General features: G+C 38.6%; 1 non-coding gene across 1 annotated transcript; it reads left to right on the top strand.

The window, feature by feature from the left end:
* Positions 1-14,395: 14,395 nt before the first annotated feature.
* Positions 14,396-14,469, top strand: Trnaa-ugc (transfer RNA alanine (anticodon UGC)). Its single transcript has one exon. It is a non-coding gene; the product is annotated as a tRNA-Ala (tRNA).
* Positions 14,470-22,800: the final 8,331 nt, after the last annotated feature.

Here is a 22,800-nt window from a genome sequence, read left to right as displayed (position 1 = left end):
CTCACATAACCCAGAAGCAGGGTACCAATCTACTTTAGAATTGGCCTTATGACCTGGATGCAGTAGTGCACACCTGTAATCCCAGTGACTTGGGAGTCTGAGGCAAGAGGATTGCAAGTTCAAAGCCAGCCTCTCAGCAACCTAGTGAGGCCCTAAGCAATTTAGCAAGAACCTGTCTCAAAACATAAAAAAGTGGGGTTGGGGAGGCTTAAGTCCTAAGTGGCAAAACCTAATGCAGACATGGCAAAAATGAGGACCTTTGCCACTATTTGTTCCCTTCCCTACCAAGGGAAGACAAGGATAATAGATAGCATCAGGATTCTTCTCAATTAACTTGGCATTTGAGGTAAGTACTCTCTGTCACCGGGAATTCTCAGGTCATTTTAAATCTATTTTCTTGCCTGTAGATTGGTTTTATGTGACACCTGCCCATTCTACTTTCGGATAAGATAATAGACGTTCTGGAAAGCACTTGGCTGTGAGAGAGACTCTCATCTCCCACAGGTTGACACCATGACTGACTCAATGTATACTCATGAAGATGTCCAGGAGGAATCTTCTTGCTCCTCAACTAGGTGCAGGGGTGGAGTTTCATTCCTCATTATTCATGGCCTACTCCCGGAGAGAACCTGATCTGAGTAGCCATCAGCTGAGTAAAACACCCTATGAAGAAATGCTAAGAGCTGGGGTTGTGGCTCAGTGGTAGTGCCTGGCATGTGTGAGGCACTGGATTCGATCCTCAAACCATATAAAGATAAATAAATAATGATATTGTGTCTATATACAACTAAAAAATGTATTTTAAAAAAAAGAAATGCTAATATGGCCAGTTTGCCTAAAAGAGTCTACATTAGTTATTTCTTGGACATGGCTTAGGAATGTTTCCATTGGTGGAAAATATCTGATTCTTGAGGGAGTGAAATGAAAAAGCACTTGTGAAAACTGTCTAAAAACTTTAGGGGTGTGTACTTATGTAGGGGATGCGGGTGAAGATGAATATTGGAAGATAACAAGTTAAGCCCCTTCCACCCTGAATTTTCCCTTTAGCTTAAAATTTCTTATTTAATTAGATCTTTTCAGGAAGACTGGAATAGAATCTTTCCCCTTCTGAGAGGCAAATATAATGAAGAGATGTTTGCCTTGACTTTGATATTACAGTGTATGTGCAACATCTCTAAATCCATTCCACTAGATCTTACACACTTGTCAGATTGATTTGACTCTCACACCACTGTCACCACCTCACTCTGCCTCTCAGGAACCTAAATCGATTCCTCTGTCGGTTATAGAAATCTAAGTTCTTCACTCTTGCATTCAAACCTATCCTGCAACTACTCACTCCTGCCACTCACCATCAGCCCCTACCACTTTTCCAATCTCATCTATTCCTGCTTCACATTGTAGAAGCAGGTACTGTTGGAACTGGAAGGCATCAAAAAAATGGTGTTCATCCAACCCTTGCATTTGGGGAAAGTAAAACCCATAGAGGTAAGGTGATAATTTCAAGGTCATACATAGCCCTTCCATTTTGAGCAAGATCTCATGCTTTCCATTCCATACATAACTTGTTCCTCTGGTTCTAAGCACAGGGTGTGTAGAACTGGTACCCAGGGAAAGGTATTTCATGGGGTAGATGATACATATGAAGCAATATCGAAAATTCAAAACTCCAATGTGCTTGCAACATACTGTGTTTGTAGCAAATAACCTTTATGCAGAATTTACTACCCTCTTAGTAGGAAATTCACAAAGCTGAAAATGATATGCAAACTTGTTCGATGGGCTTTGGAAGGAAAATTTGTGACAATTGTCTTCTATCTAAATTTAATGATTCAGGAATAGAAATGGATCAACGTGTGTGTCAGGGTTTCCCTGGAAAATGGCCTATTGCTTGCCAAGTTATTTCCTCTGAATTGAAGCTTAGAAAATCGTTTCAAGAGTAATCATGTTGGGGAACCTCAGTGCAAAGACCCTGTTACAACTTGCCCAACTGGAAACTAGGGAAACCACATCTTCTTTAGAAAATTTGTATGGTAGAAAATGGGAGGTTGCTAGTGATTTAAACCTTACCAATTATCATGAATAGCAAGAAGAAGGGGAAAAGTAAAGGAAAAGCTTTGATTATAATATTGTTAAATAAATCAAAGTAAATGAAACCAATCAAATATATACTGTAATCTAAAAATGAGGGGTTGGGGTTGTGCCTCAGTAGCAGAGTGCTTGCCTTGAACATGTGAGGCACTGAGTTTGATCCTTAGCACCACATAAAAATAAAAGCAAAATAAAGATATTGTGTCCATCTATAACTAAAAAATTTTTTAAATGAGACATCAACTTTCTACATCAGCTTTGATGAATGGATGAGAATACTTGTAATTTGTGTATTAAATATTTGAATATAAATTACTGTGTATTATTTCATACCCATGGAAATGACAAAATAAGACATCTCATCATCATTTTTACATTTTGATTGTATATAGATAATAGATATCACTTATTCAGATTGTTACAAATTCCAAATAAATAGAGCCTGAATTAATGAAGTTTTAATATGAATTAATGAAGTTTAATATGCCTACACATTAAGGTCAAGTTAAGATTTGCTACTTTTCAAACTTCACTACTAAAAAACTTTCCCTATTTCACTAGGACATGCCCCCCACAACAAAGCCCAAAGGCAGCTGATTGGAGCAGATTTTGTCCTCTACTCCACAAAATAGTCTTTACTTTACTACAAAAGTGCACACAAAGAGGCACATGGACAAACCTTCAGGCAACTGACTCTTCAAGAAGATGCTTCATATCATCCACACCTTCCCTCTTCCCTGACACACAGCAGAGGTGTACCAAGAGCCTCCATAAGCCAAGTGAAAGGCAGAGTGTGCTTGATTCATGTTTAGAAAAAACACATTTACAGGTCATGTCATCCAACTGGAGGAGGGGAAAAGTGGCTGTCCTTTGGCTATGAGAAAAGCTCAATAAATATTTATCAAATTGAACTAATTGACTATTGAAAGGAAAACCCTTTGTGACAGAGAGCCCTCTATAAATACAATGTAAATGTATAGCTCAGTAAACCTGAACACAAAGATCAGTATTGGGCAGTTGCTTAGTATATAATTCTTTTAATTCCAAGACTCAGGAACAGCAGCAAGATATGCTTTTTCTGTCCCCTTCCTTGGTGGGCTTCAGTTTATTCTGCATTTCAAACCTCCCTAATTAAACCATTCCTTGCTTGAGATCAGAATAACTCTGCCTACTTGCAATTCTTTATTATCATTAAACACTTCTCAGAGAGCAAGAGGATGAAAGCTATCCCGTACTGACTTTTGCTTCCTGCTCCAATGTAGCTTGAAAATCCTTTTCACTTGGCTTTGGCACTTTGGGCAGGCACATCTAGATTCATTACAGGGTTTGCCTTCCTGACACATCAGAGGCAAGAACCATCCTCTGCTCTCTTACTTCTTCTGGGTTAAATGCAGATCAGACAGACCTCAGGTTCTCTGCCTTTGTCATGTCCCCAGTCCTTCCTGGAGGAAACCCCAGATAACCTCCCCCTACAGGCCCTAGCCTGCCTGAGCCTGTGAGTCAGTTTTTCTTAAGGCTGAAAGAGTAACTGCTGCCTCAGCACCAACCGTATAGGTTTGCTGCACACACTGTGCTAGCAATGAGGTGTTGGGGCCTGTAAATCTTTGGCATCTCCAATCTGGGTTGATGGCAGCCATGCAGCTGGGAAGCAGCTAGTACAGTGGAAAGAGCAGTGGTTAAGAAGCCAGGCAGAAAAGGTTTAGATTCCCATTCTGACCCTTAACTGTGTGGTCTTGGACAAGTCACTGAACCTCTCTGAACCATTTTCTCTCTGATTCCCATCTCCTACAGAGACTTTAGGTGGTACCTATATTCAGTCTTTCCTTTACACTATTTTCAAACTCAATACTATATTTACCTCCTAATTTCAAATCTCAAATTATATTTACCTGCTAGGAAGATAACAATTGTATCTACTATAAGATCAATCATCTGCTTTCTTTTATAATTTCTGTATGAAAATTCTTAATTAATAAAATCATTTTATTTTTATTTTTCATAACCTTAAACTGTATCTTTAAACCATAAAGCTGTTGAGGGTAAGAATGCCTAAAATAAATAATACTTATTTCTAGTTTTTAGTGAGGATTAATTAAGGGGTTAGTACCAAACTAGGTAGTTCACATGGATTATTGCACTCAATCCTTGCCAAAATTTTATACAGTAGGTACTTCGTAAGAGTTACAATGAAGTATATATGATTGCCATCGTGAAAAGGAAGTGACTGAGGCATGAAGACATTAGGCAGCTTTCCCAGAGTCACATAATAAGTAGGGATATAGCAAAGATAGAGAGAGAAAGTTCTTGGTGAAATTAATATAAATTAATTAAATAGGTTATTCTCCTTCTTCCAACAGTGGTCATGTCTAATTCATTATAGATAACAATGGTTAACTCTTTCCTGTGGTGACATTCATTTATTTGTTGATTCTCTCCTGGGTGCAAAGCTGTGTAGAGACATTTATACCAAGGAAGATAATAAGAAAGATATAGTCCCTCCCTTCAAGAAAACCAGCATCTAGGAGGGAAATGGAATGAGAAATAATGGAGTCCCATAAGTAAAATACAGGAAGTGTTTTAATAGGGCATCAGGCTAAGAGCCACTGGGCCCAAGGGGATATTTCAGTGATGTTCACCAGGTTTGATTTTAAAGTTCATCCTTGAGCAGAGCTTTTATGGACTAGCAGGATTTTGAGTGGCAAATAAGTGAGGGAAAGACACTCCAGGCAAGGGGACCACATGGAAAAATATCTACCCTGAGTCACTTACTGACTCACTAACCTCACTACAGGGCTTGTTCCTCGACTGGCAAGGACTTTGGGCTTCCTAAACCTTGCAACATCTGAGAGAAAGTCCTATTTTTGGTTGGTGATACAAGAAAGGGAAAAATCATAAAAGCTGGGTGTGCAGAGGTCCCTGCAGGTTCTCTAAGTTAACGACCAATCCAATGCCGAAATTTCTTCTAAAATCTCCCTGCCATGTGGTCGTTGAAGCCAGGCGCAAATACTCCTCTCATCAGATACATTCCAGTCTGCTATGGAAGCTGATTCCATCACTTCAGAAATCATATTACTCATTTGTTTGTTTGCTTGTTTTCTGCCAATCAGACTAGAAGTCAAATTCTATGTGGGTGGAGACTGTCTTACCTCTTGCGTCTCACCAGTGCCATGAACAGAGTAGGCATACAATGAATATTTGTTGAAATGAATGTTTTCCATCTCAGAACAGCATCTAACATTTACAAAGTATTAGGTGGTTTCTATACCTAAGATCGTACTTCCCATACTTGAAGACAACTATTCTATTCCCCCTTCTGTTGTTTCCAAATTAACAACCTCCAGTTAATCCACAATCCCTCACAAGAAAGCACTTTGGGCCCCTTCACTATACTGATTACTCTCTCAAATAAACTTCATTTTGTCTCTATTTATTTTCATGTGTTGCTGCAAGAACAGAAGGCTTTGCAACACCCTCTGATTACAAAGGACCTATCAGTGGGACCCAAGATGGCCTTAACTCTGTTGAGGTCCGCCTCACACTGTTGCCTCATGTTTTTCTACTGGCCAGTTAAACACCCTCCTTCCCACTCCCTCCCTCCAGCCCTTGCTGTGTTCTACTGCTTGCTCACATCTCTCCTGTCTTGACTTGCAAGGGTAGATTGTGAAAACTAGTCCAACATCTTTCACTGAGGCTATTACAATAATCCAGGACAAAAGACCCAACGTACTGAATGAGAGCAGAATAACCAAAAAGGAAGAGACAAAAAGAGAAACTTCAAGTCATGATCAATGAGACTTGTGATCTACTGATTTAGTGACTGAGAATACAATTTGCTAAGTGGGTGTCTGTCCCTCCATAAGTGGTATGCTTATGAATTAGGAGCATTCCCAGCTTCTCCTATATCATTGTTCTTGAAGGAAGCACACGCCAAGTGCTTTTTCAATCTTTTATGGACATGTTTTTCCTAGCAACTATTTAAAAACATATTGGGGAAAGTCAAAGTCAGCAAAATTTCTATCCTGGACAACTGAAAGGATGGTAGTTCCACAAATGAGGTAGGAAATTCAGAAGAAGGAGCAGATTTCAAGGTGATAATGAAGCATTTAGTTTGGGACCTGTTGACTTTGAAAGCCCGAGGGAATCCAGCGACAAATGTTAGTACTTTGGCTCTGGAGCACAAAGCTGAAGTGTCAACCTGTGAATCATTAGCAGATACTTGAAATTTCCCCCAGAGAACAAGATTGTTGAATATTATCAAGTCTGAAAAAAAAAAAAAAAACAAGGCTAAGGAAAAAAAAAAAAAAAAACTTTAACAATAGACACATAAGATGAGTATTTGGAGGAGGGATCTCCCAGAAGGAGAGAGATGAGTACTCAGAGGGTATGAGGAGAACTTGTGGGTTTGATGTTAGGTGAGACAAAGCTGAATATTAATGCAGAAAGAAGAGAAATCAGTCACATCAAATGCAGAGAGCTTCTTAAAAAATAAAAATTCTTGTGGCTCAGTGGTAGAACACTTGCCTAGCACATGCAAGGCCCTGGGTTCGATTCTCTGCACCATATAGAAATAAATAAATAAATAAAGATATTGTGTCCAACTAAAAAATAAATATATAAAAATGTGTATTTAAGGAAAAAAAAAGAATAAAAACTCTGGCCTTGGTGGAAATAATTCCAGTGAATTTTTAGGGCCAGGTTGCAAGCAGTTAACAAATAAGGAAGCCAGGCTCAGTGGCACACACCTGTAATCCCAGTGGCTCAGGAGGCTGCGGCAGGAGTATCAAGAGTTCAAAGCCAGCCTCAGCAAAATTGAGGTGCCAAGCAGTTCAGTGAAACCCTGTCTCTAAATAAAATACAAAATTAGGGTGGCTCAGTGTAAATGCCCCTGCATTCGATCACTGGTGCCAAAAAAAAAAAAAAAAAAAAAAGGAAAGAAAGAAAGAAAGAAAAAATAACTAATTATGACAACAAAGTTCAAGTAGTAAATGTAGACTGCTATTTTGAGATGTTATGCAATACGTGTACATGTAAAGATACATCTTATACTCAGTCATATGATCCACATATCCTAAATATAATATGGAGTTAATTACTATTTTACTGTAATTTCTAGCTGACTCTAGAATTAGGCACTTTATAGATCTTATGCTTGCACTAGGAATTCAACAGATTTTACTACATATGTTTTTATAGATAGATTTCATGGAACCTGAATAGGGGTATATGTATTTTCTTGTGGTTTTTTGTTGTCGTTGTTGTTTGGTTGGTTGGTTTTATTTTGCTTTGTTTTCCTAATTTCCTTTTTGAGGCCCATTATTAGATGCCCAATCATTGTCTTTGAGATTGGTTCTCATGTAATTCTGCCTGGATCAAATACCAGGTGTTATGGTTTAGATGTTAGGTATCTCAAGTGTGAGACAATGCAAGGTTTAGAGGAGAAATGATTTGGTTATGAGAGTCTTAACCCAATCAGTGAATTAATACCCTGATGGGATTAACTGAGTGGTGACTGAAGGCAGGTAGGGTGTGGCTGGAGGAAGTGTGTCATTGGAGGCATACCTTTGGAGTATATAATTTGTATCTGGCCAGTGGAGTCTCTCTCTGTTTTCTGATCACTTCGTAAGCCACTTCTGTCTCCCACACTCTTCCACCATGTTTTTCCTGCCTCACCTTGAGCCCCAAGGAATGGAGCCTGCTGTCTGTTGACTGAGACCTCTGAAACTATGAGCCCTCAAATAAACTTTTCCTCCCTGAAGTTGTTTTTGTCAGGTCTTTTAGTCACAGCAGTGAAAAAGCTGATTAAAACACCCAGTCAAACCATACTCTTCTTTAGACTTTAACCCAACATGGGGATAAAGTGTTGGAATCACTCTTAGGCCTGGTGACTTCATGGATATGTTCTAGATTTATGACCTAATCTCTTGAAGCATGAATCTCTGGAAAGCCCCTTTCATCTCCAGACCCATCCTCTACCACACAAAGACTGATAGGATGGCAATCTGGAAGTGACTTCAGAGTTCCTTAACTCTCCCAGTTTCACAGATGAATGAACTAAGGCCCACAATGGGAAAATGACTTGTCCAGGAAGCATAGTTGCAGGGAGATGACAGCAAGGGCTTTAGACCTGGGACCAGGATTGCATTTTGAATCTTGGATATGAAATTCTACAAGTATGTGGCATTTGGGCTAGGCTTTTTAACTCCTGAGCCTCAGCTCCCTCATTTGAAAATGGAGCTAATGATCACCTCACCTTCCCTACATAGTTGCAGTGTGTCTGCAATGAATAAAATGTGAAAGCACCTAGTCAGCCCCTACTACATGAGAGAACTTGAGGAGTAGATTCTCTCCTCCTTCACACAAGTTGCAGAAGCAAAACTCAAAGCAAACCTAGCTAGGTCTTCTGACTTAGCCAGAGCCCTTTTCATGCACAGAGGTCTTCATATTGAGGTACCCCTGAAGGAATGTAAAGTCTTTCCAAGGGGCACAGGGACATGGATAGTTTTAAGGGAACTGATTTCCAGATCCCCAGATTCCATAAGTCTTTCCTAAAATTGATCTGAGTATGCACCTGCAGTTGGGAATTTTCTTTTCCTCCTTGTATTGCACAATGGTTCTTCTACTTGATAGAATATACTTTAAATCTTAAAGTTGCACATTACCCTGAAGTGTTTAAACCTCCAAGCAACCAACAAAAGGACCTTGTGATAATTCTTTTAATGTTCTCTCAATATCATTCAGAGATACAGTTCCAATAAAATTTTTACTTTTTACATTTAATAAGATCATTAAAATGTGTGCTAACATATACTACTTTGCTTAATCGTGCACTTCTAATAATTGTTTCAATAGTTCAAGGCAAAAGAAATGATTTAATACTTAGATCCTTATGGTTGCAAGAAAAAATCTCAAACTTTCAGTTTACATTTCTTTTATGGAGGGGGGGATAGGATGACCAATAAAAGACTTCAAGCATAGAAATATACTATATTAGGTTAAAATCTGTAAAGGAAGTAGGATAAAAATTTACAGAAGAGGGAAAAAACATAAAATTTTCAACTGTGAAAGCAGAGTTTGTTTTAAATTTTTAAAATGGATGAGGTAGATATGGAAAAACTTAAAAAAAGAGTGATGGAATAAATTTTTTTATGACATGCTAGAACTTATATCCTTTCCAACTCTTGAAACTTGTAATGAAAAAAATTTTAATGTCAACTTAAAATGCATTTAAAAGAACACAATTTCTCAAAATCCTTTAAAAAACTCTAAGGTGGTTCACAGCCACCTTAGAATCTTAACCTTGTTTTGGTCTATTGGACTTTGGTCTTTGGGGTTCTCAAAGAGAGGACACACACACACACACACACACACCCCTGACATATCTCCAATTCTCTTCCTCTGACCCTACACGCTCAACCACACATTTTCTCCCTTTGCCCTTTAGGTCTCCCTAGTGCTTCAAGTCCTCTAGATTTACCTTTATCAGTTCCTTCTCCACAACACACACTCTTTCCTTTAGGACTTTTCCTTTTTCGTGTATCATTTTTCCTCTTGTCAAAATTATTCCAGTCATTACAGGGCAGTGAGCTTCTTCCTTCATTTATTGCTCCAGAGAAATTCTCAAACTGAGCTTCTTCCTTCATTTATTGCTCCAGAGAAATTCTCAAACTTTAGCATGCATCAGAACACATGGAAGACACCTCAAACACAGATTACTGGGTCTCCAAGAATTTCTGATCCAGGATGTCCAGAGTTGGGCCCCAAAATGTGCATTTCTTACAGATTCCCAGGTGATACTCATGCTGCTGGTCTAGGGACTTCATTTTGAGAACCACTGCTCTGGGCCAATATTTGGTGTTCTCCCCACAGGTCATGTAGCTAAATGGCAGGTATCTATTTCTGGAGCTAAGAGTGACACCAAAACATATGTACTAGTTATGAAGGCAGAGGCATATAAGCTTTCTCAAATAGATTTTTCATACAATCTAAAAGTACTTCAGAATGAGATTGATTTAGGGCAGAATTCAGAGCAAAAGGGCTGTAATTGGGAAAACACTAACTCAAGAGTTTCAGGGTTCATGTCCCCATACCCCTTAATAGAGGAACTCACATTCACAGCAGACTTTCTATATGTCAGGCATTCTATCAGGCAGGTTCCCACATTCTATCTTATTTAGTATTCACACATCTTTGTGAGCTAAGTTTTATTATTCTCCTCAATACCCATAAGAAATTCAGAAAGGTTAAGTCTATTGGACATTGTCCTTAATAACTGTTCAACAGAGGTAGGTGTGGTGGTACACCTATAGTCCCAGCTACTTGGGAGACTGAGACAGAGTGGAAGGATCACTTGAAGCCAGGGATTCAAGACCCACCAGGGCAACATAGTAACCCCATCTCAGAGAAAAAAAAAAAACTGTTTCCTAATTTTGATGACCACATGGAAGGGTGAAAAAATCATCAGTTTGTTAACCTGCTGCTATAAGCAAGTTGTTTTAATTAGGTTTTTGTTACTGTGATGAAAATACCTGGCAAGAACAGTTTAGAGGGGGAAAAGTTTATTTGGGGCTCATGGTTTCAGAATTCTAGTCCATAGTCATCTGGCCTCTGGGCCCAGGTGAGGCAGAACATTATGGCAGAAGTGTGCAGAGGAAAGCATCTGAGGACAGGGCAGCCAGAAGGCAGAAAGAGCAAGGGGAAGGGACCAAAGGGAAGATGAACCTTCCCATGGGTTCCTGCCCTCCTGTGAACTAGCTTTTCAGCCACACCCAACTTGCCTAACGTTATCACCCAGTCAATCTATTCTAACTAGGATGGACTGATTAGATTACATCTCTCATCATTTCATCTCTGAACATACTGCATCAACACCGAGCCAAATGTAGGGAGGAATGAGGAATGGGGAGGAACACCTCATATCCAAACCATAATTCAGATGAATACTTCAAGTAAATCATGTAAAGCTATGTAAATCAAATCAATAGAGGAGGCATTTTACTGCCCTGTATGACTAAGAAGAACAACAACGAAAAAGAAGTCTAAAAAAAATGGCAAGCTTAGGGGCTGGGGTTGTGGCTCAGCGGTAGAGCGCTCGCCCAGCACCTGCGAGGCCCTGGGTTCAATCCTCAGCACCACATAAAATAAATAAATAAAATAAAGGTATAGTGTTCAACTACAACTAAAAAATAACATATTAAAAAAATTTTGCAAAATTAAAAAAGAGAATAGGTAGTTCCTTCAAAGGATAAGCAGTTGGTTCTAACCAACTTATTTAACCAAGCTATCAACCAACAGAGAACAGAAGAAAATGTGGAATCTCATCCTATCCTCCAGTCTATTGTTGGCTTTTTCGGTCATCATTGTTATTCTTTTCAGTTATACATAACAGTTGAATGTATTTTGGCAACTTATTCATACATGGAGTATAACCTATTCTTGTTGTTGTACATGATGCAGAGTTACCCCGGTCATGTTCAAATACAAGGCCAGGAAAGTTATATCTGATTAATTCTGTTGTCCTTCCTATTCCCCTCCCCTATCCCTTGCCTTGGTTTCTCTTTGTCTAATCCAATGGACTTCTCTTCTTCTCCTACCCACCCTCCCTTGTTTTGAGTTAGCATCCACATATCAGAGAAAACAATTGGACTTTGGTTTTGGAGGGTTGGCTTATTTCACTTAGCATGATTTACTGGCAAATGCCATAATTTCATTCTTATTAAAGGCTGAGTAATATTCCATTGTGTATATATACCACATTTTTTATCCATTCATCCACTGAAGGACAGACACCTAGGTTGTTTCCATAGTGAATTGAGCTGCTATAAACATTGATTTGGCTGTGTCACTGTAGTATGTTGATTTTAAGTTCCACTGAGAAGTGAGATAGCTAGGTCAAACGGTTGTTCCATTCCAAGTTTTCTAAGGAATCTCCATACTGCTTTCCAGAATAGTTGCACCAATTCGCAGTCCCATCAACAGTGTATGAGAGTACCTTTCTCCCCACATCCTAGCCAACATTTATTGTTACTTGTATTTTTGATAATTGCTTTTCTGACTGGAGTGAGGTGGAATCTCAGTGTAGTTTTAATTTGCATTTCTCTAATTGCTAGAGATGTTGAATAGTTTTCATATATTTTTGACCATTCATATATATTCTTCTGTAAAGTGCTTGTTCAGTTTCTTTTTTATGGATTATTTTATAAATAATTTATTGATTGGGTTATTTGTTCTATTGGTTTTTAAAAGACATTTGATTTTATCAATAACTCAGTTCTCTTGGCATTATTAGAAAAATGAAACCACACATAACAAATTATTTAAAAATTTAACATATATAAACCACAAAGAACCCTACATTATAGGGTTCAACCTAGAGAATAAACAAATGAAAACTAATAATTAGGGAAAGTTTCAATTATATGGAGAAATAGCATAGAGTTATGTGTTTGTGTGTTATTATTATTATCAATGTCTGGAATCCACTAAAATTTCATTAGACGTGCAAAGAAGTAAATATTGTAACCAATTGTGAGAAGATAAATAAATTAATTAAAAGTATCCCAGAACTGACATACATTTTAGAATTATATGATAAAGATATTAAATGGTTATTAAATATTAATTTTTATTTTGAATATTAATATTTTGAAAATATTAAAATCCTATAGGTTCAAAAACTTAAGTAGAATCATGGATGTTATTTTAAAAGCTCAAATAAACCTTTAAAGATTAAAAGAACAATGTGTAAGATGAATCACACAATGGATATGCTTAATAGCTGATTGCAGAAGAAAAAATGAGTGAACTTGAAGATAGTAACAAAAACTATCTGATTTCATCTCGCTCCTGTCAGAATGGCAATCATCAAGAATATAGGCAACAATAAGTGTTGGTGAGGATGTGGGGAAAAAGGTACTCTCATACATTGCTAGTGGGACTGCAAATTGGTTCAACCACTCTATAAAGAAGTATGGCTTAGATATAAGGTATTCCCCAAAAGCTCATGAGTTAGACAATACAAGAAATTTCAGAGGTGAAATGATTGCATCATGAGAGTTTTTAATCCAATCAGTGCTTTAATCCAGTTGAATGGATAAACTGGGTGGTAATCGGTGGGGGTGGGGTTGGGCGTTTATATTTTATCCCTGGTGAGCAAGAGCTTGAGTTCTCCCCTCCCCTCCCCTCTCCTTCCCTTTCCTTCCCTTCCCTTCCCTCCCTTTCTCTTCTCTTCTCTTTCCCTCCCCTCCTCTCTCTTTCTTCCTCCTCCTTTTCCTCCTCCTCCTCCTCTTCTTCTTCTCTCCCTCTCCCTCTCTCTCCCTCCCTCCAGCTCCTTCCTGAAGGCGGTGTCCTGAGCTGCTTTCCTCTTCTGCCCTAATGTTCTGCCTCACCTTGGGCCCAGAGCTATGGAGTCAGCCGTCTATGGATGGACCGAGACCTCTGTAACCATGAACCCCAAAACAAACTTTTCCTCCATTAATTGTTCTTATCAGGTCCTTTGGTCTCAGCAGCAAAAAAAAAAAGGTGGCTAAAACACCATGAGATGTTGTCTCCAAAAATAGAAATCATGAATTTGAAGGCTTTATGTATAGTGTTGCTTTATGTAAAGGCACACCAAAAAAACACTACTTTTAAAAACAATGTGTTCAAATTGTGTTTAAAATATCCTCTTGAAGTGCCTTCTCTCCGGGAATATTTAGCAGCAAATTTATTGTAAATCCTCAAAATCTCTCTTCTCAATAAAATTCCTTTGCACAGAAATGTTTGGGCCTCTAAGAATTTGAGATGCCTACTAGATGAAATTCTGATTGTTAAAAGAACCCCTATTTGGATGACACCATAAGAAAAGATGGTGCTGAATATACAGATGGACCAAATTTTTTTTTTTTGTTTGGGTAAATTTGTATTTGCTTGTGTGTGTGTGGGGGGGTACTCTCACTGACCTCCTTAGGTCCGTAGAAAGAGAATGAAGGCCTCATCTCTTCCTATTACACCACCAGAAATCTTCAGGTAGCTGAAATGAGACTGCTTCTAGATAAGGTACATATTTCCCAGACAGAAAAATAGGACAAACAATTAATTAAGAGCTGAACATTGGAAGATAGGTCAACCTAACAGCCCTGGAAATGAAGGGGTGAAATGAAAGAGGCCTACAAAAAAAAATAATTGTAGTGAATGTTAAACATAGATCTGGATTGACATTCCTGATATTTTGGCAATAATTAATAATTGGTGAAATTTAGGTAAATTGGTGTTATGATTTGGGTAAGTATCCCCCAAAGCCTCACCTGTTAAAAACTTGGTCATGGGCTGGGGATATGGCTCAATTGGTAGAGTGTTTGCCTTGCATGCACAAGGCCCTGGGTTCAATCCCCAGCACCACAAAAATAAATAAATAAAAATAAAAATAAATTTAAAAACTTGGTCACCAGCCTAGCACACCATGAGGAGATGGCAGAACTTTTAACAAGGGCTGGGCCTACTGGAAGGAAGTTAGGTGTGCCCTTCTCTCTTTGTTCTCTGTCTGGCTGCCACAGCATGAACTGACCTCCTCTGCCACATGTTCCTGCTATGACATACTATGCCACTTTAGGCCCAAAGCAACAGGGCCAAGTGACCAGGGATTGAAATCTCTAAATCCAAAAGCCAAAATAAGTTATTTTATCTCAGATATTTGTTACAACAATGGGAAGCTAATACAGCTGGGATTCCATTTGCACATAATTGTTTATATGTTATTATGTAAGAAGTAACACGTGCAAGGTGCATGATGAAAAGTCATTCTGCACTTTTACATTAGTCACTGTAACCTACGCAACTAAGTCCCATACCCAGGAGGAACAACTGTTTTTAATTTCTGATGTTTTCTTATAGAGATAATCAATGAATATACAAGTTGAGGGTGAGATAGCAGGGGATGCATACTTGTAACATAATAATTGTGTTTTTTATCTGTCACATTTATCCTTTAACAAAGTTATTTCGGATGTATCCTATTTTTGCAGAGTCCCACTTAATTCCTTTTACAGCAGCAGAATTTCTCAGTGTGTGGAAGTACAGTCATTTATTTCAACAGTCTGAAAATAATGGATGTTTAAATTGTTTATATGCACCAGTCTGAAAATGATGGGTATTTAGATTGTCTCTATTCCTTTGCTAGTATTTTTATGTAGCCTTTTTTGCCGGGAGGGCGTGGGGAGGAGTACTAGGGATTGAACTCAAGGGCAGTTGGCCATAGAGCCACATTCCCAGCCCTATTTTGTATTTTATTTAGACAGGGTCTCATGGAATTGCTTAGGGCATTGATTTTGCTGAGGCTGGCTTTAAACTCACGATTCTCCCGCCTCAGCCTCCCAAACTGCTGAGATTACAGGCGTGTGCCACTGTGACTGGCTTATGTTTCCTTTTTAAAAATATGTACCTTAATGATGCCTTTTAATGACTGTGACCAATAAATGTTTCAGCTAGGAGATAACACTTCATACCTATCAATTTAGCAAAATTAAAGGTTAAATCTTTTGCTAAAGGGGCTATGGAAAAATAGCACACTGATCGGTTTTAAGAATATAGGTATGAATAGACTTGTCCAAGTATCATAGCAAGTGTTCTCAAACCTAACTAATTATCAGAAGTTCCCAATAATCCATTAAAAATGCTGATGACCAGGTACTGTAGCTCATGCCTGTAATCCCAATAACTCTAGTGGCTAATGCAAGAGGATTGCAAGATCAAGGCCAGCCTGGATAACTTAGTGAGATCCTATCCCAAAATGAAAAATAAGAAGGGCTGAATGGGCTGAATGGTATAGCCCAGTGGCAGAGAACCTCTGGGAATCTATCTAGTAACACATGGTATCTGTCTCTCTTTCTCTCTCTCTCTCTCTCTCTCTCTCTCTCTCTCTCTCACACACACACACACACACACACACACACACACACACACATACATGCACACAGAAACAAATACAGACATTTAGGCCAAATAACTGGGGATTCTGATTTAGAAGTCTAAATTAGGCCCCAAATATATCTATTTGAAACTCTTCTACAGAATTCTGATTTAGACTGGGAGGCAAGAATAATTTATAGAAAATAGTAAACCAAGCTGGGCATGGTAGCATACGCCTGTAATCCCAGCAGCTGGGGAGGCTGAGAGAGGGGAATCACGAGTTCAAAGCCAGCCTCAGCAACTGTGAGATGCTAAGCAACTCAGTGAGATCCTGTCTCTAAATTAAATACAGAAAAATAGGACTGGGGATGTGGCTCAGTGGTTGAGTGCCCCTGAGTTCAATCCCCAGTACTACTCCCCCACCAAAAAAAAAAAAAAAAGGTAAACCAATTTGTATACTTATTTAATAAGTAAATGTTTTTATTTTATGAAAAAAAATTCATAGTGTAACATGCATTAACTAAACTCTCTTTTCTTTACCTCTCTGCACTTGGACTAGGGCTGAAACAGCTTCTCTACACATTCTATCCCTAAGTTTGGATGCACATATTAGAGGCTACCAACACTCCAGACTTAATTCTTACAGGAAGGGGTCTTTGTAGCATTTGCCTCATGAATTCAGCTCTATTAAGAGATTACACATATTACTCTCTCTGTTATTATAACTAACTTTTTTTTCTTTTTCTTTTTCCTTTTGGAGCTGGAGATTTAACTCAGGGGTAGTTTACTACTAAGCTACATCCCCAGCCCTTTTTGTCTTTTTTATTTTGAGCAGGGTCTCACTAAGTTGTTTAGAGCCTGAATAAATTGCTGAGGCTGATTTTGAACTTGTGGTCCTCTTGTCTCAGCCTCCCCGGCCACTGGAATTGCAAGCATATACCATCACACCCAACACACCAACATTTGTAATAGAAAAAAGGCCAAGGAGTTTATTATATTAACAGCTATTTATATAAAATCTCTTGATCCTATTTATCACTGCAAAAAATATATAGTTTTAATGCCTGTGTACAAGCTAGTTTGGCTCTTTTTCTATTTAGCTTTATTTTATATGCACATTTTAATACACAAACATAGATTACAGTTATCATTTTGGTAGTTATATGCTAATATTGTTTTATCCATATTTTGGAAAATCAGTTCTCAAATTTAGACATTTGGGTTGTGCCCATTTTTCCTTAATATTAATGATGCAATGTTATTATCCAAACAGTGTTTTTCCATTTTGAATTATTTCCTTACACATTAAAGAAGCTGTAGGTCAAAGTAATGAACAGCCATCAACTGTATAGACAGTGTAGATTGACTGCTTTACAGAAAGGTTCTAAGACACTATGCTCTGAAGAATGGACCAGTGTACTTGTTTTCTTTTCTTTTCTTCTTTTAATATTTGTTCTAATTAGTTATACATGTGGAGTAGAGTGCATTTTGATACATCATACAATCATACATAAATGGAATATACTGTCTTCCTTTTTTGGGGGAGGGTATGGTGTACCAGGGATTGAACTCAAGGGCACTCAACCACTGAGCCACATCGCCAGCCCTATATTTTTTGTATTTATTAGAAACAGGGTCACACTGAGTTGCTTAGCACCTCGAAGTTCCTGAGGCTGGCTTTGAACTTGTAATCCTCCTGTCTCAGCCTCCCAAGCCGTTGGAATTACAGGCATGTGTCACTTTTCCCAGATTAACTTCTCCTACTGGTTGTACATGATGTAGAATCACACTGCTCAGGTAATCATATATGTACCTAGGATAATAATGTCAGATTTATTCTACTATTCCTCCTACCCCCATACCCTTCCCCTCCCTTCATTCCTCTCTCTGCCTAATCCAAAGTACCTCTATTTTTCTCAGCCTTCTTCACCCCCACACTTATTGTGAATGAGCATGCACACATCAGAGAAAACACTTGGCCTTTGGTTCTTTGGGATTCACTTATTTTGCTTAGAGTGATATTCTTGAGCTCCATCCATTAACCTGTAAATGCTAGATCTCATTCTTCTTTAAGGCTGAATAATATCCCATTGTGTATATGTACCACATTTTCTTTACCCATTCATCTGTTAAAAAGGCACCTAGGACAGCTTAGCTATGTGAATTGAGCTGCTGAGTAAACATTGATGTGGCTGAGTCATTATAGTATGCTAATTTCAAGTCTTGTGTGTATATATCAAGGAGTGGAATAACTGGGTCAAATGATGGTTCCATTCCAAGTTTTCTAAGGAATCTCCATGATGCTTTCCATAGTGGTTGTACCAATTTGCAGTCCCACCAGCAATGTATGACTTTACTTTTTTCCCCACATCCTCATCAACCTTTACTGTTGCTTGTATTCTTGATAATTGCCATTCTGACTGGAGTGAGATGAAATCTTAGAGTAGATTTGATTTGCATTTCTCTATTTGCTAGAGACATTGAACATTGTTTCACATATTTGTTGATCAGTTGTATTTCTTCTGTGAAGTGTTTGTTCAGTTCCTAGTCCATTTACTGATTGCGTTATACATTTTTTGGGTTTTTTTTTTTTTAGTTCTTTATAATATCCTGGAGATTAATGCTCTGAGGTGCATGTGGTAAAGATATTCTCCCAACCTGTAGGCACCTTGACAATGGACCTCCAGGTTCTTGCTAGTGTCCTCAGATGGAGGTGGCCACGACTCAATATGGTAGTGGTTGTGGGCAACGTGGTCAGTGGGCTTGTTTTCTAATAGCCTCTCCAGCAAAGGATTGTATTCCTTTATTTATAAATGAATATGATAAATATTAAGTTATATCTCCTACGTGATGAATTTTTGAGCATTTTTATTAAAAGGCATTAATAGTGACTTAAGCCAAAGATCTACCACCAAAATGCCTGGGTTTATATTCTTGCTTTTCAAAGAGAAAAGAATAGGCAGTGGAGGGCAGGGAAGGGACAGTGAAGGCCAATAAGAGAGCAGGCACAAGCACAGCCATTAACATGCCCTGACAAGTTATAAGACAGGAATGGAGTAAATTTCCATTTTACCATAAATGACTGCATAATCCATAATCTGGCCTGCACTGGCCTTGGGACAACTGAAGAATCAAAAACCAATCAAGAGGAGCTTATCAACTTCTCCTTATGGGCCTTTAAGAGGAGGAGTGCTGGAAGACTTAACAGGCACTCTTGCCCCTCCCAGATGCTCTATGCCCAGAGTTCTGAATCTTTCTGTCACTTTTCTTTTTTTAAAAAATTCCTGCTGGGGGGCTGGGGCTGTGGCTCAAGCAGTGGCGCGCTCGCCTGGCATGCGTGCAGCCCGGGTTCGATCCTCAGCACCACATACAAACAAAGATGTTGTGTCCGCCGAAAACTAAGAAATAAATAAATATTAAAAATATTCTCTCTCTCTCTCTCTCTCTCTCTCTCTCTCTCTCTCTCTGTTAAAAAAAAAAAATCCTGCTGGCTTGCTTATCTCATCCTTGTTCATGGTATTCATTTTTTAACTCCATGGAACACAAACCAATCCAACTTTGACATATGACCTTCAGCGAATTACTTGTTTTTTTTTTTTCTTTATGCCTCAAAAGACCATGTTTAACATGGCAGCAAAAGTGGTACATTCTTCAGAGGCATATTGTGAAGATTAAGCCAGGCAAGTGCTCAAAACTATTTCTGGAATTGATAAGCACTATAACTGTGGCCCATTATGCATGCCCAAGAGTGCCCAAATCAGTGCTAGAATTCAGAGAGAATATGTAAACAGAAGAGATGTAGAAATGGCCTCTGCACTCCCAGAGCGCCCAGCATAGTCGGGAGTACAGGTAGTGTCATAGTCATCTTTTTTGCCACTGTGACCAAAAGAGCAGAAAATTATAATTTTAGAGGACAAAAAGTTTATGTGGAGCTCACAGTTTCAGAGGTCTTTCAGTTTAGAGATAGACTTCATTTCTCTGGGGCAGAGGTGAGGCGAACATCATGGCGGAAGGGTGTGGTGGAGGAAGGCAGCTCAGGACCTGGCAATAAGGAAACAGAGCTCTGCTCAGCAGAGACAAAATGCATACTCCAAAGGCATGCCCCCAGTGACATACCCCCTTCAGCCACACCTTACCTGCCCACAGTTACCACCCAACTAATCCATATCAGTGGATTAAGTCACTGATTAGGTTACACCTCTCATAACCTGATAAATTTTGTTTCTGAGCATTCTTGGATTTTCTCACACATGAACTATATCCAAGCCATAGCAGGTAATAACAGTAAAACAGGGCAGGTAGCACAGGGCAGGTGTCTGAAAAGGGGAGCTGTTGGAAAGAATATGCATGCCTTAAATATTTGATTTTTTCATTAAAGAAACTACACAAATGTTCTAAGTGTTAGGGTTCATTCTATATTTCTTCTTCCATGAACTAATTAATCATGACTACCTCATATATTTATAGTGATAAATAAGGGTCAAAAGATTTTATATAGTTAGCATGTCAATGCAATAAACTCTCCTGACCACGGTTGGGGAGTTCAAGTGTTTATTAAATAATAAATGCCTTTGTTTTTTGATGTATAAAAGTAATGCTCTTTCTGCTCCTCTGTCCCAGCCACTCCTGACCCAGATCTTCCTTGAACAATGTAGGCATCCCCATTCCTCACAGCCACTGATTTGCTCTTCTCTCTGCCTGGAAAGCTCTTCCCCCAGTATCTGCATGGTTTGCTTCCTCTTCTCTTCTAGATCTCTACACAAATGTTACCTTCCAAGGAAGGTCTCTTCTATTACTCCATAAAATTGCAACCCGCATCTCCCAGGATCCCCTATTCTCTTTCCCTATTTTATTTTTTACATTGTACATTTCACCTCTATACTATAAAACTTACTAATTTTGTTCATTGTCAACTGACCTATAAAGTCAGTTTTGGCTATTTTATTCTTTGCTGAATCCCCAATAGTATCAAGCACTTTGTAAACAATAAATATGTGTCATATTTATCAAAAATGTTACTATACCATACATATCATTCTGGAACTTTCTCATTGAATACTTCTCATTGAATGATTCACCTTAGATATCTTCATGTTGCTGCATATAAATCTTCCTCATTCTTTTGATTAGGTATAATTGTAAAGAAAGTCTAGACTTGCATTTTTTTTTTGTTTTCATTAATAGACATTTTAACCATTTTTGATCTGATAATATCACAATGTGATAACATATCTATTTTGATGAAATTGTAGTTTTCCTATGAAATTTACTTGAGTATTGAGCTTCTATCCATTATATTTATTGCAAATATATTCAGTTGCTTACATTTTCACTTTCGGTATATGATAAAAACTTCAAATTGAACATGAAAATAAATCTCCCTTTCCATCTCTAAGTTTCCATTTCTTCTCAAATATTTTCTCAGACGTATATAGTGCATCTGCAAACATATAACTTGTAAGCATGTAATTGAAGAAAAACTTTCACAAAATATACTTCTCCTGACTACATTGAATGTGCTTTTATTTCTTCCATTTCATTCTATTAATTTAATGTCCTTGAAAAATATTTGCAGGGACCCTCTAAACTGATTCCAATATCACTAGTTCATTGAGAGCCACAGTTCAAAAAGCTCAGCCCTGTTCCTCCGCTCCCCTCTGGTAAACCGGTCTATAGAAGTGGGTACTTAGTTGAGTTTTCCTGTATGGCAAGCCAGTAGATTATCTGAACTGGAGACATCCCTTAAACCTCAGCCAAATTAAGTAACATCTGTCTCTTATCCATCTCTTCCTAAGAGTTGAGACCCAGTTGTCACACTTGCCAAGAATGAACAGATGGTCAAAAACTAAACCACTGTTACAGATGGAGGCCACCTGACTTCACCTTGACTTCCTGCTATACCTGGCCCACCAGACTGGTATTAGCCCCATACACATTCCTTGGGACTAGCTAAACAGGGACATCCTTTTAGGAATACTGGATCATCTCCGTGTATCACCTGAAGGGAGGTCTGTCTGTTAGCTGAGAGCTATCTCCAGGTAAATGTGCTCCTATCTCTTCAATGCCTGGAAGAGATAGGAGCACATATTTCAAAGCCTGTTCATTCAAATCCTCACCTAGCCTAATTTTAAAGGTGCAGGGGAAATGGGAAAAGGCCACTAGGATCCAGATAGAACTGAGATTCTGGGTAAATGGTCCAGCATTCAGGTAAGAACTCTAGGCAAGCAGGAGGAGGTCAGGTGCAGATGGACAAACAGGGCGTTGGGATATGCAGTAGCATAGTACACACCTGGGTTACCATAGCGCACCTGAGACTCACAACAAATGTTAAGACTGTGCCTTGGCTCCACTAGCTGGTGGGTCTAAGATTCCTGACTTGGTGAAGATCAATTCAGGAGCAGAGTGACCCTAAACATGGAGATTAGGAACTTTCATGCTTACAGCTAAGAGTGTTGGAGCAGACAGAGGATTCATAGAAACAACCAAAAGGAAACTTTTTTTTTTTTTTTTTTTTAGTACAGGGATTGAACTCAGAGGCACTCAACCACTGAGCCACATCCCCAGCCCTATTTGTATTTTATTTAGAGATAGGGTCTCACTGAGTTGCTTAGCACCTGGCTTTTGCTGAGGCTGGTTTGATCTCTTGATCCTCCTGCCTCAGCCTCCCAAGCTACTGGGATCACAGGCATGCTCTGCTGCACCCAGCTTGAAACATTCTTGATTTCTACTTTAAATTCAGCTGAAAGTATAACTCCTCTCCCTGACATTTGACTCAGAACCTGTGAGATAATATAAGGTCAAAATTTAAATGCAAATCAGTATGACCAA

This window comes from Callospermophilus lateralis, chromosome 10 (assembly GCF_048772815.1).
Source record: "Callospermophilus lateralis isolate mCalLat2 chromosome 10, mCalLat2.hap1, whole genome shotgun sequence".
Taxonomy (NCBI): domain Eukaryota; kingdom Metazoa; phylum Chordata; class Mammalia; order Rodentia; family Sciuridae; genus Callospermophilus; species Callospermophilus lateralis.
This window is presented reverse-complemented; position numbering and strand designations above follow the sequence as displayed.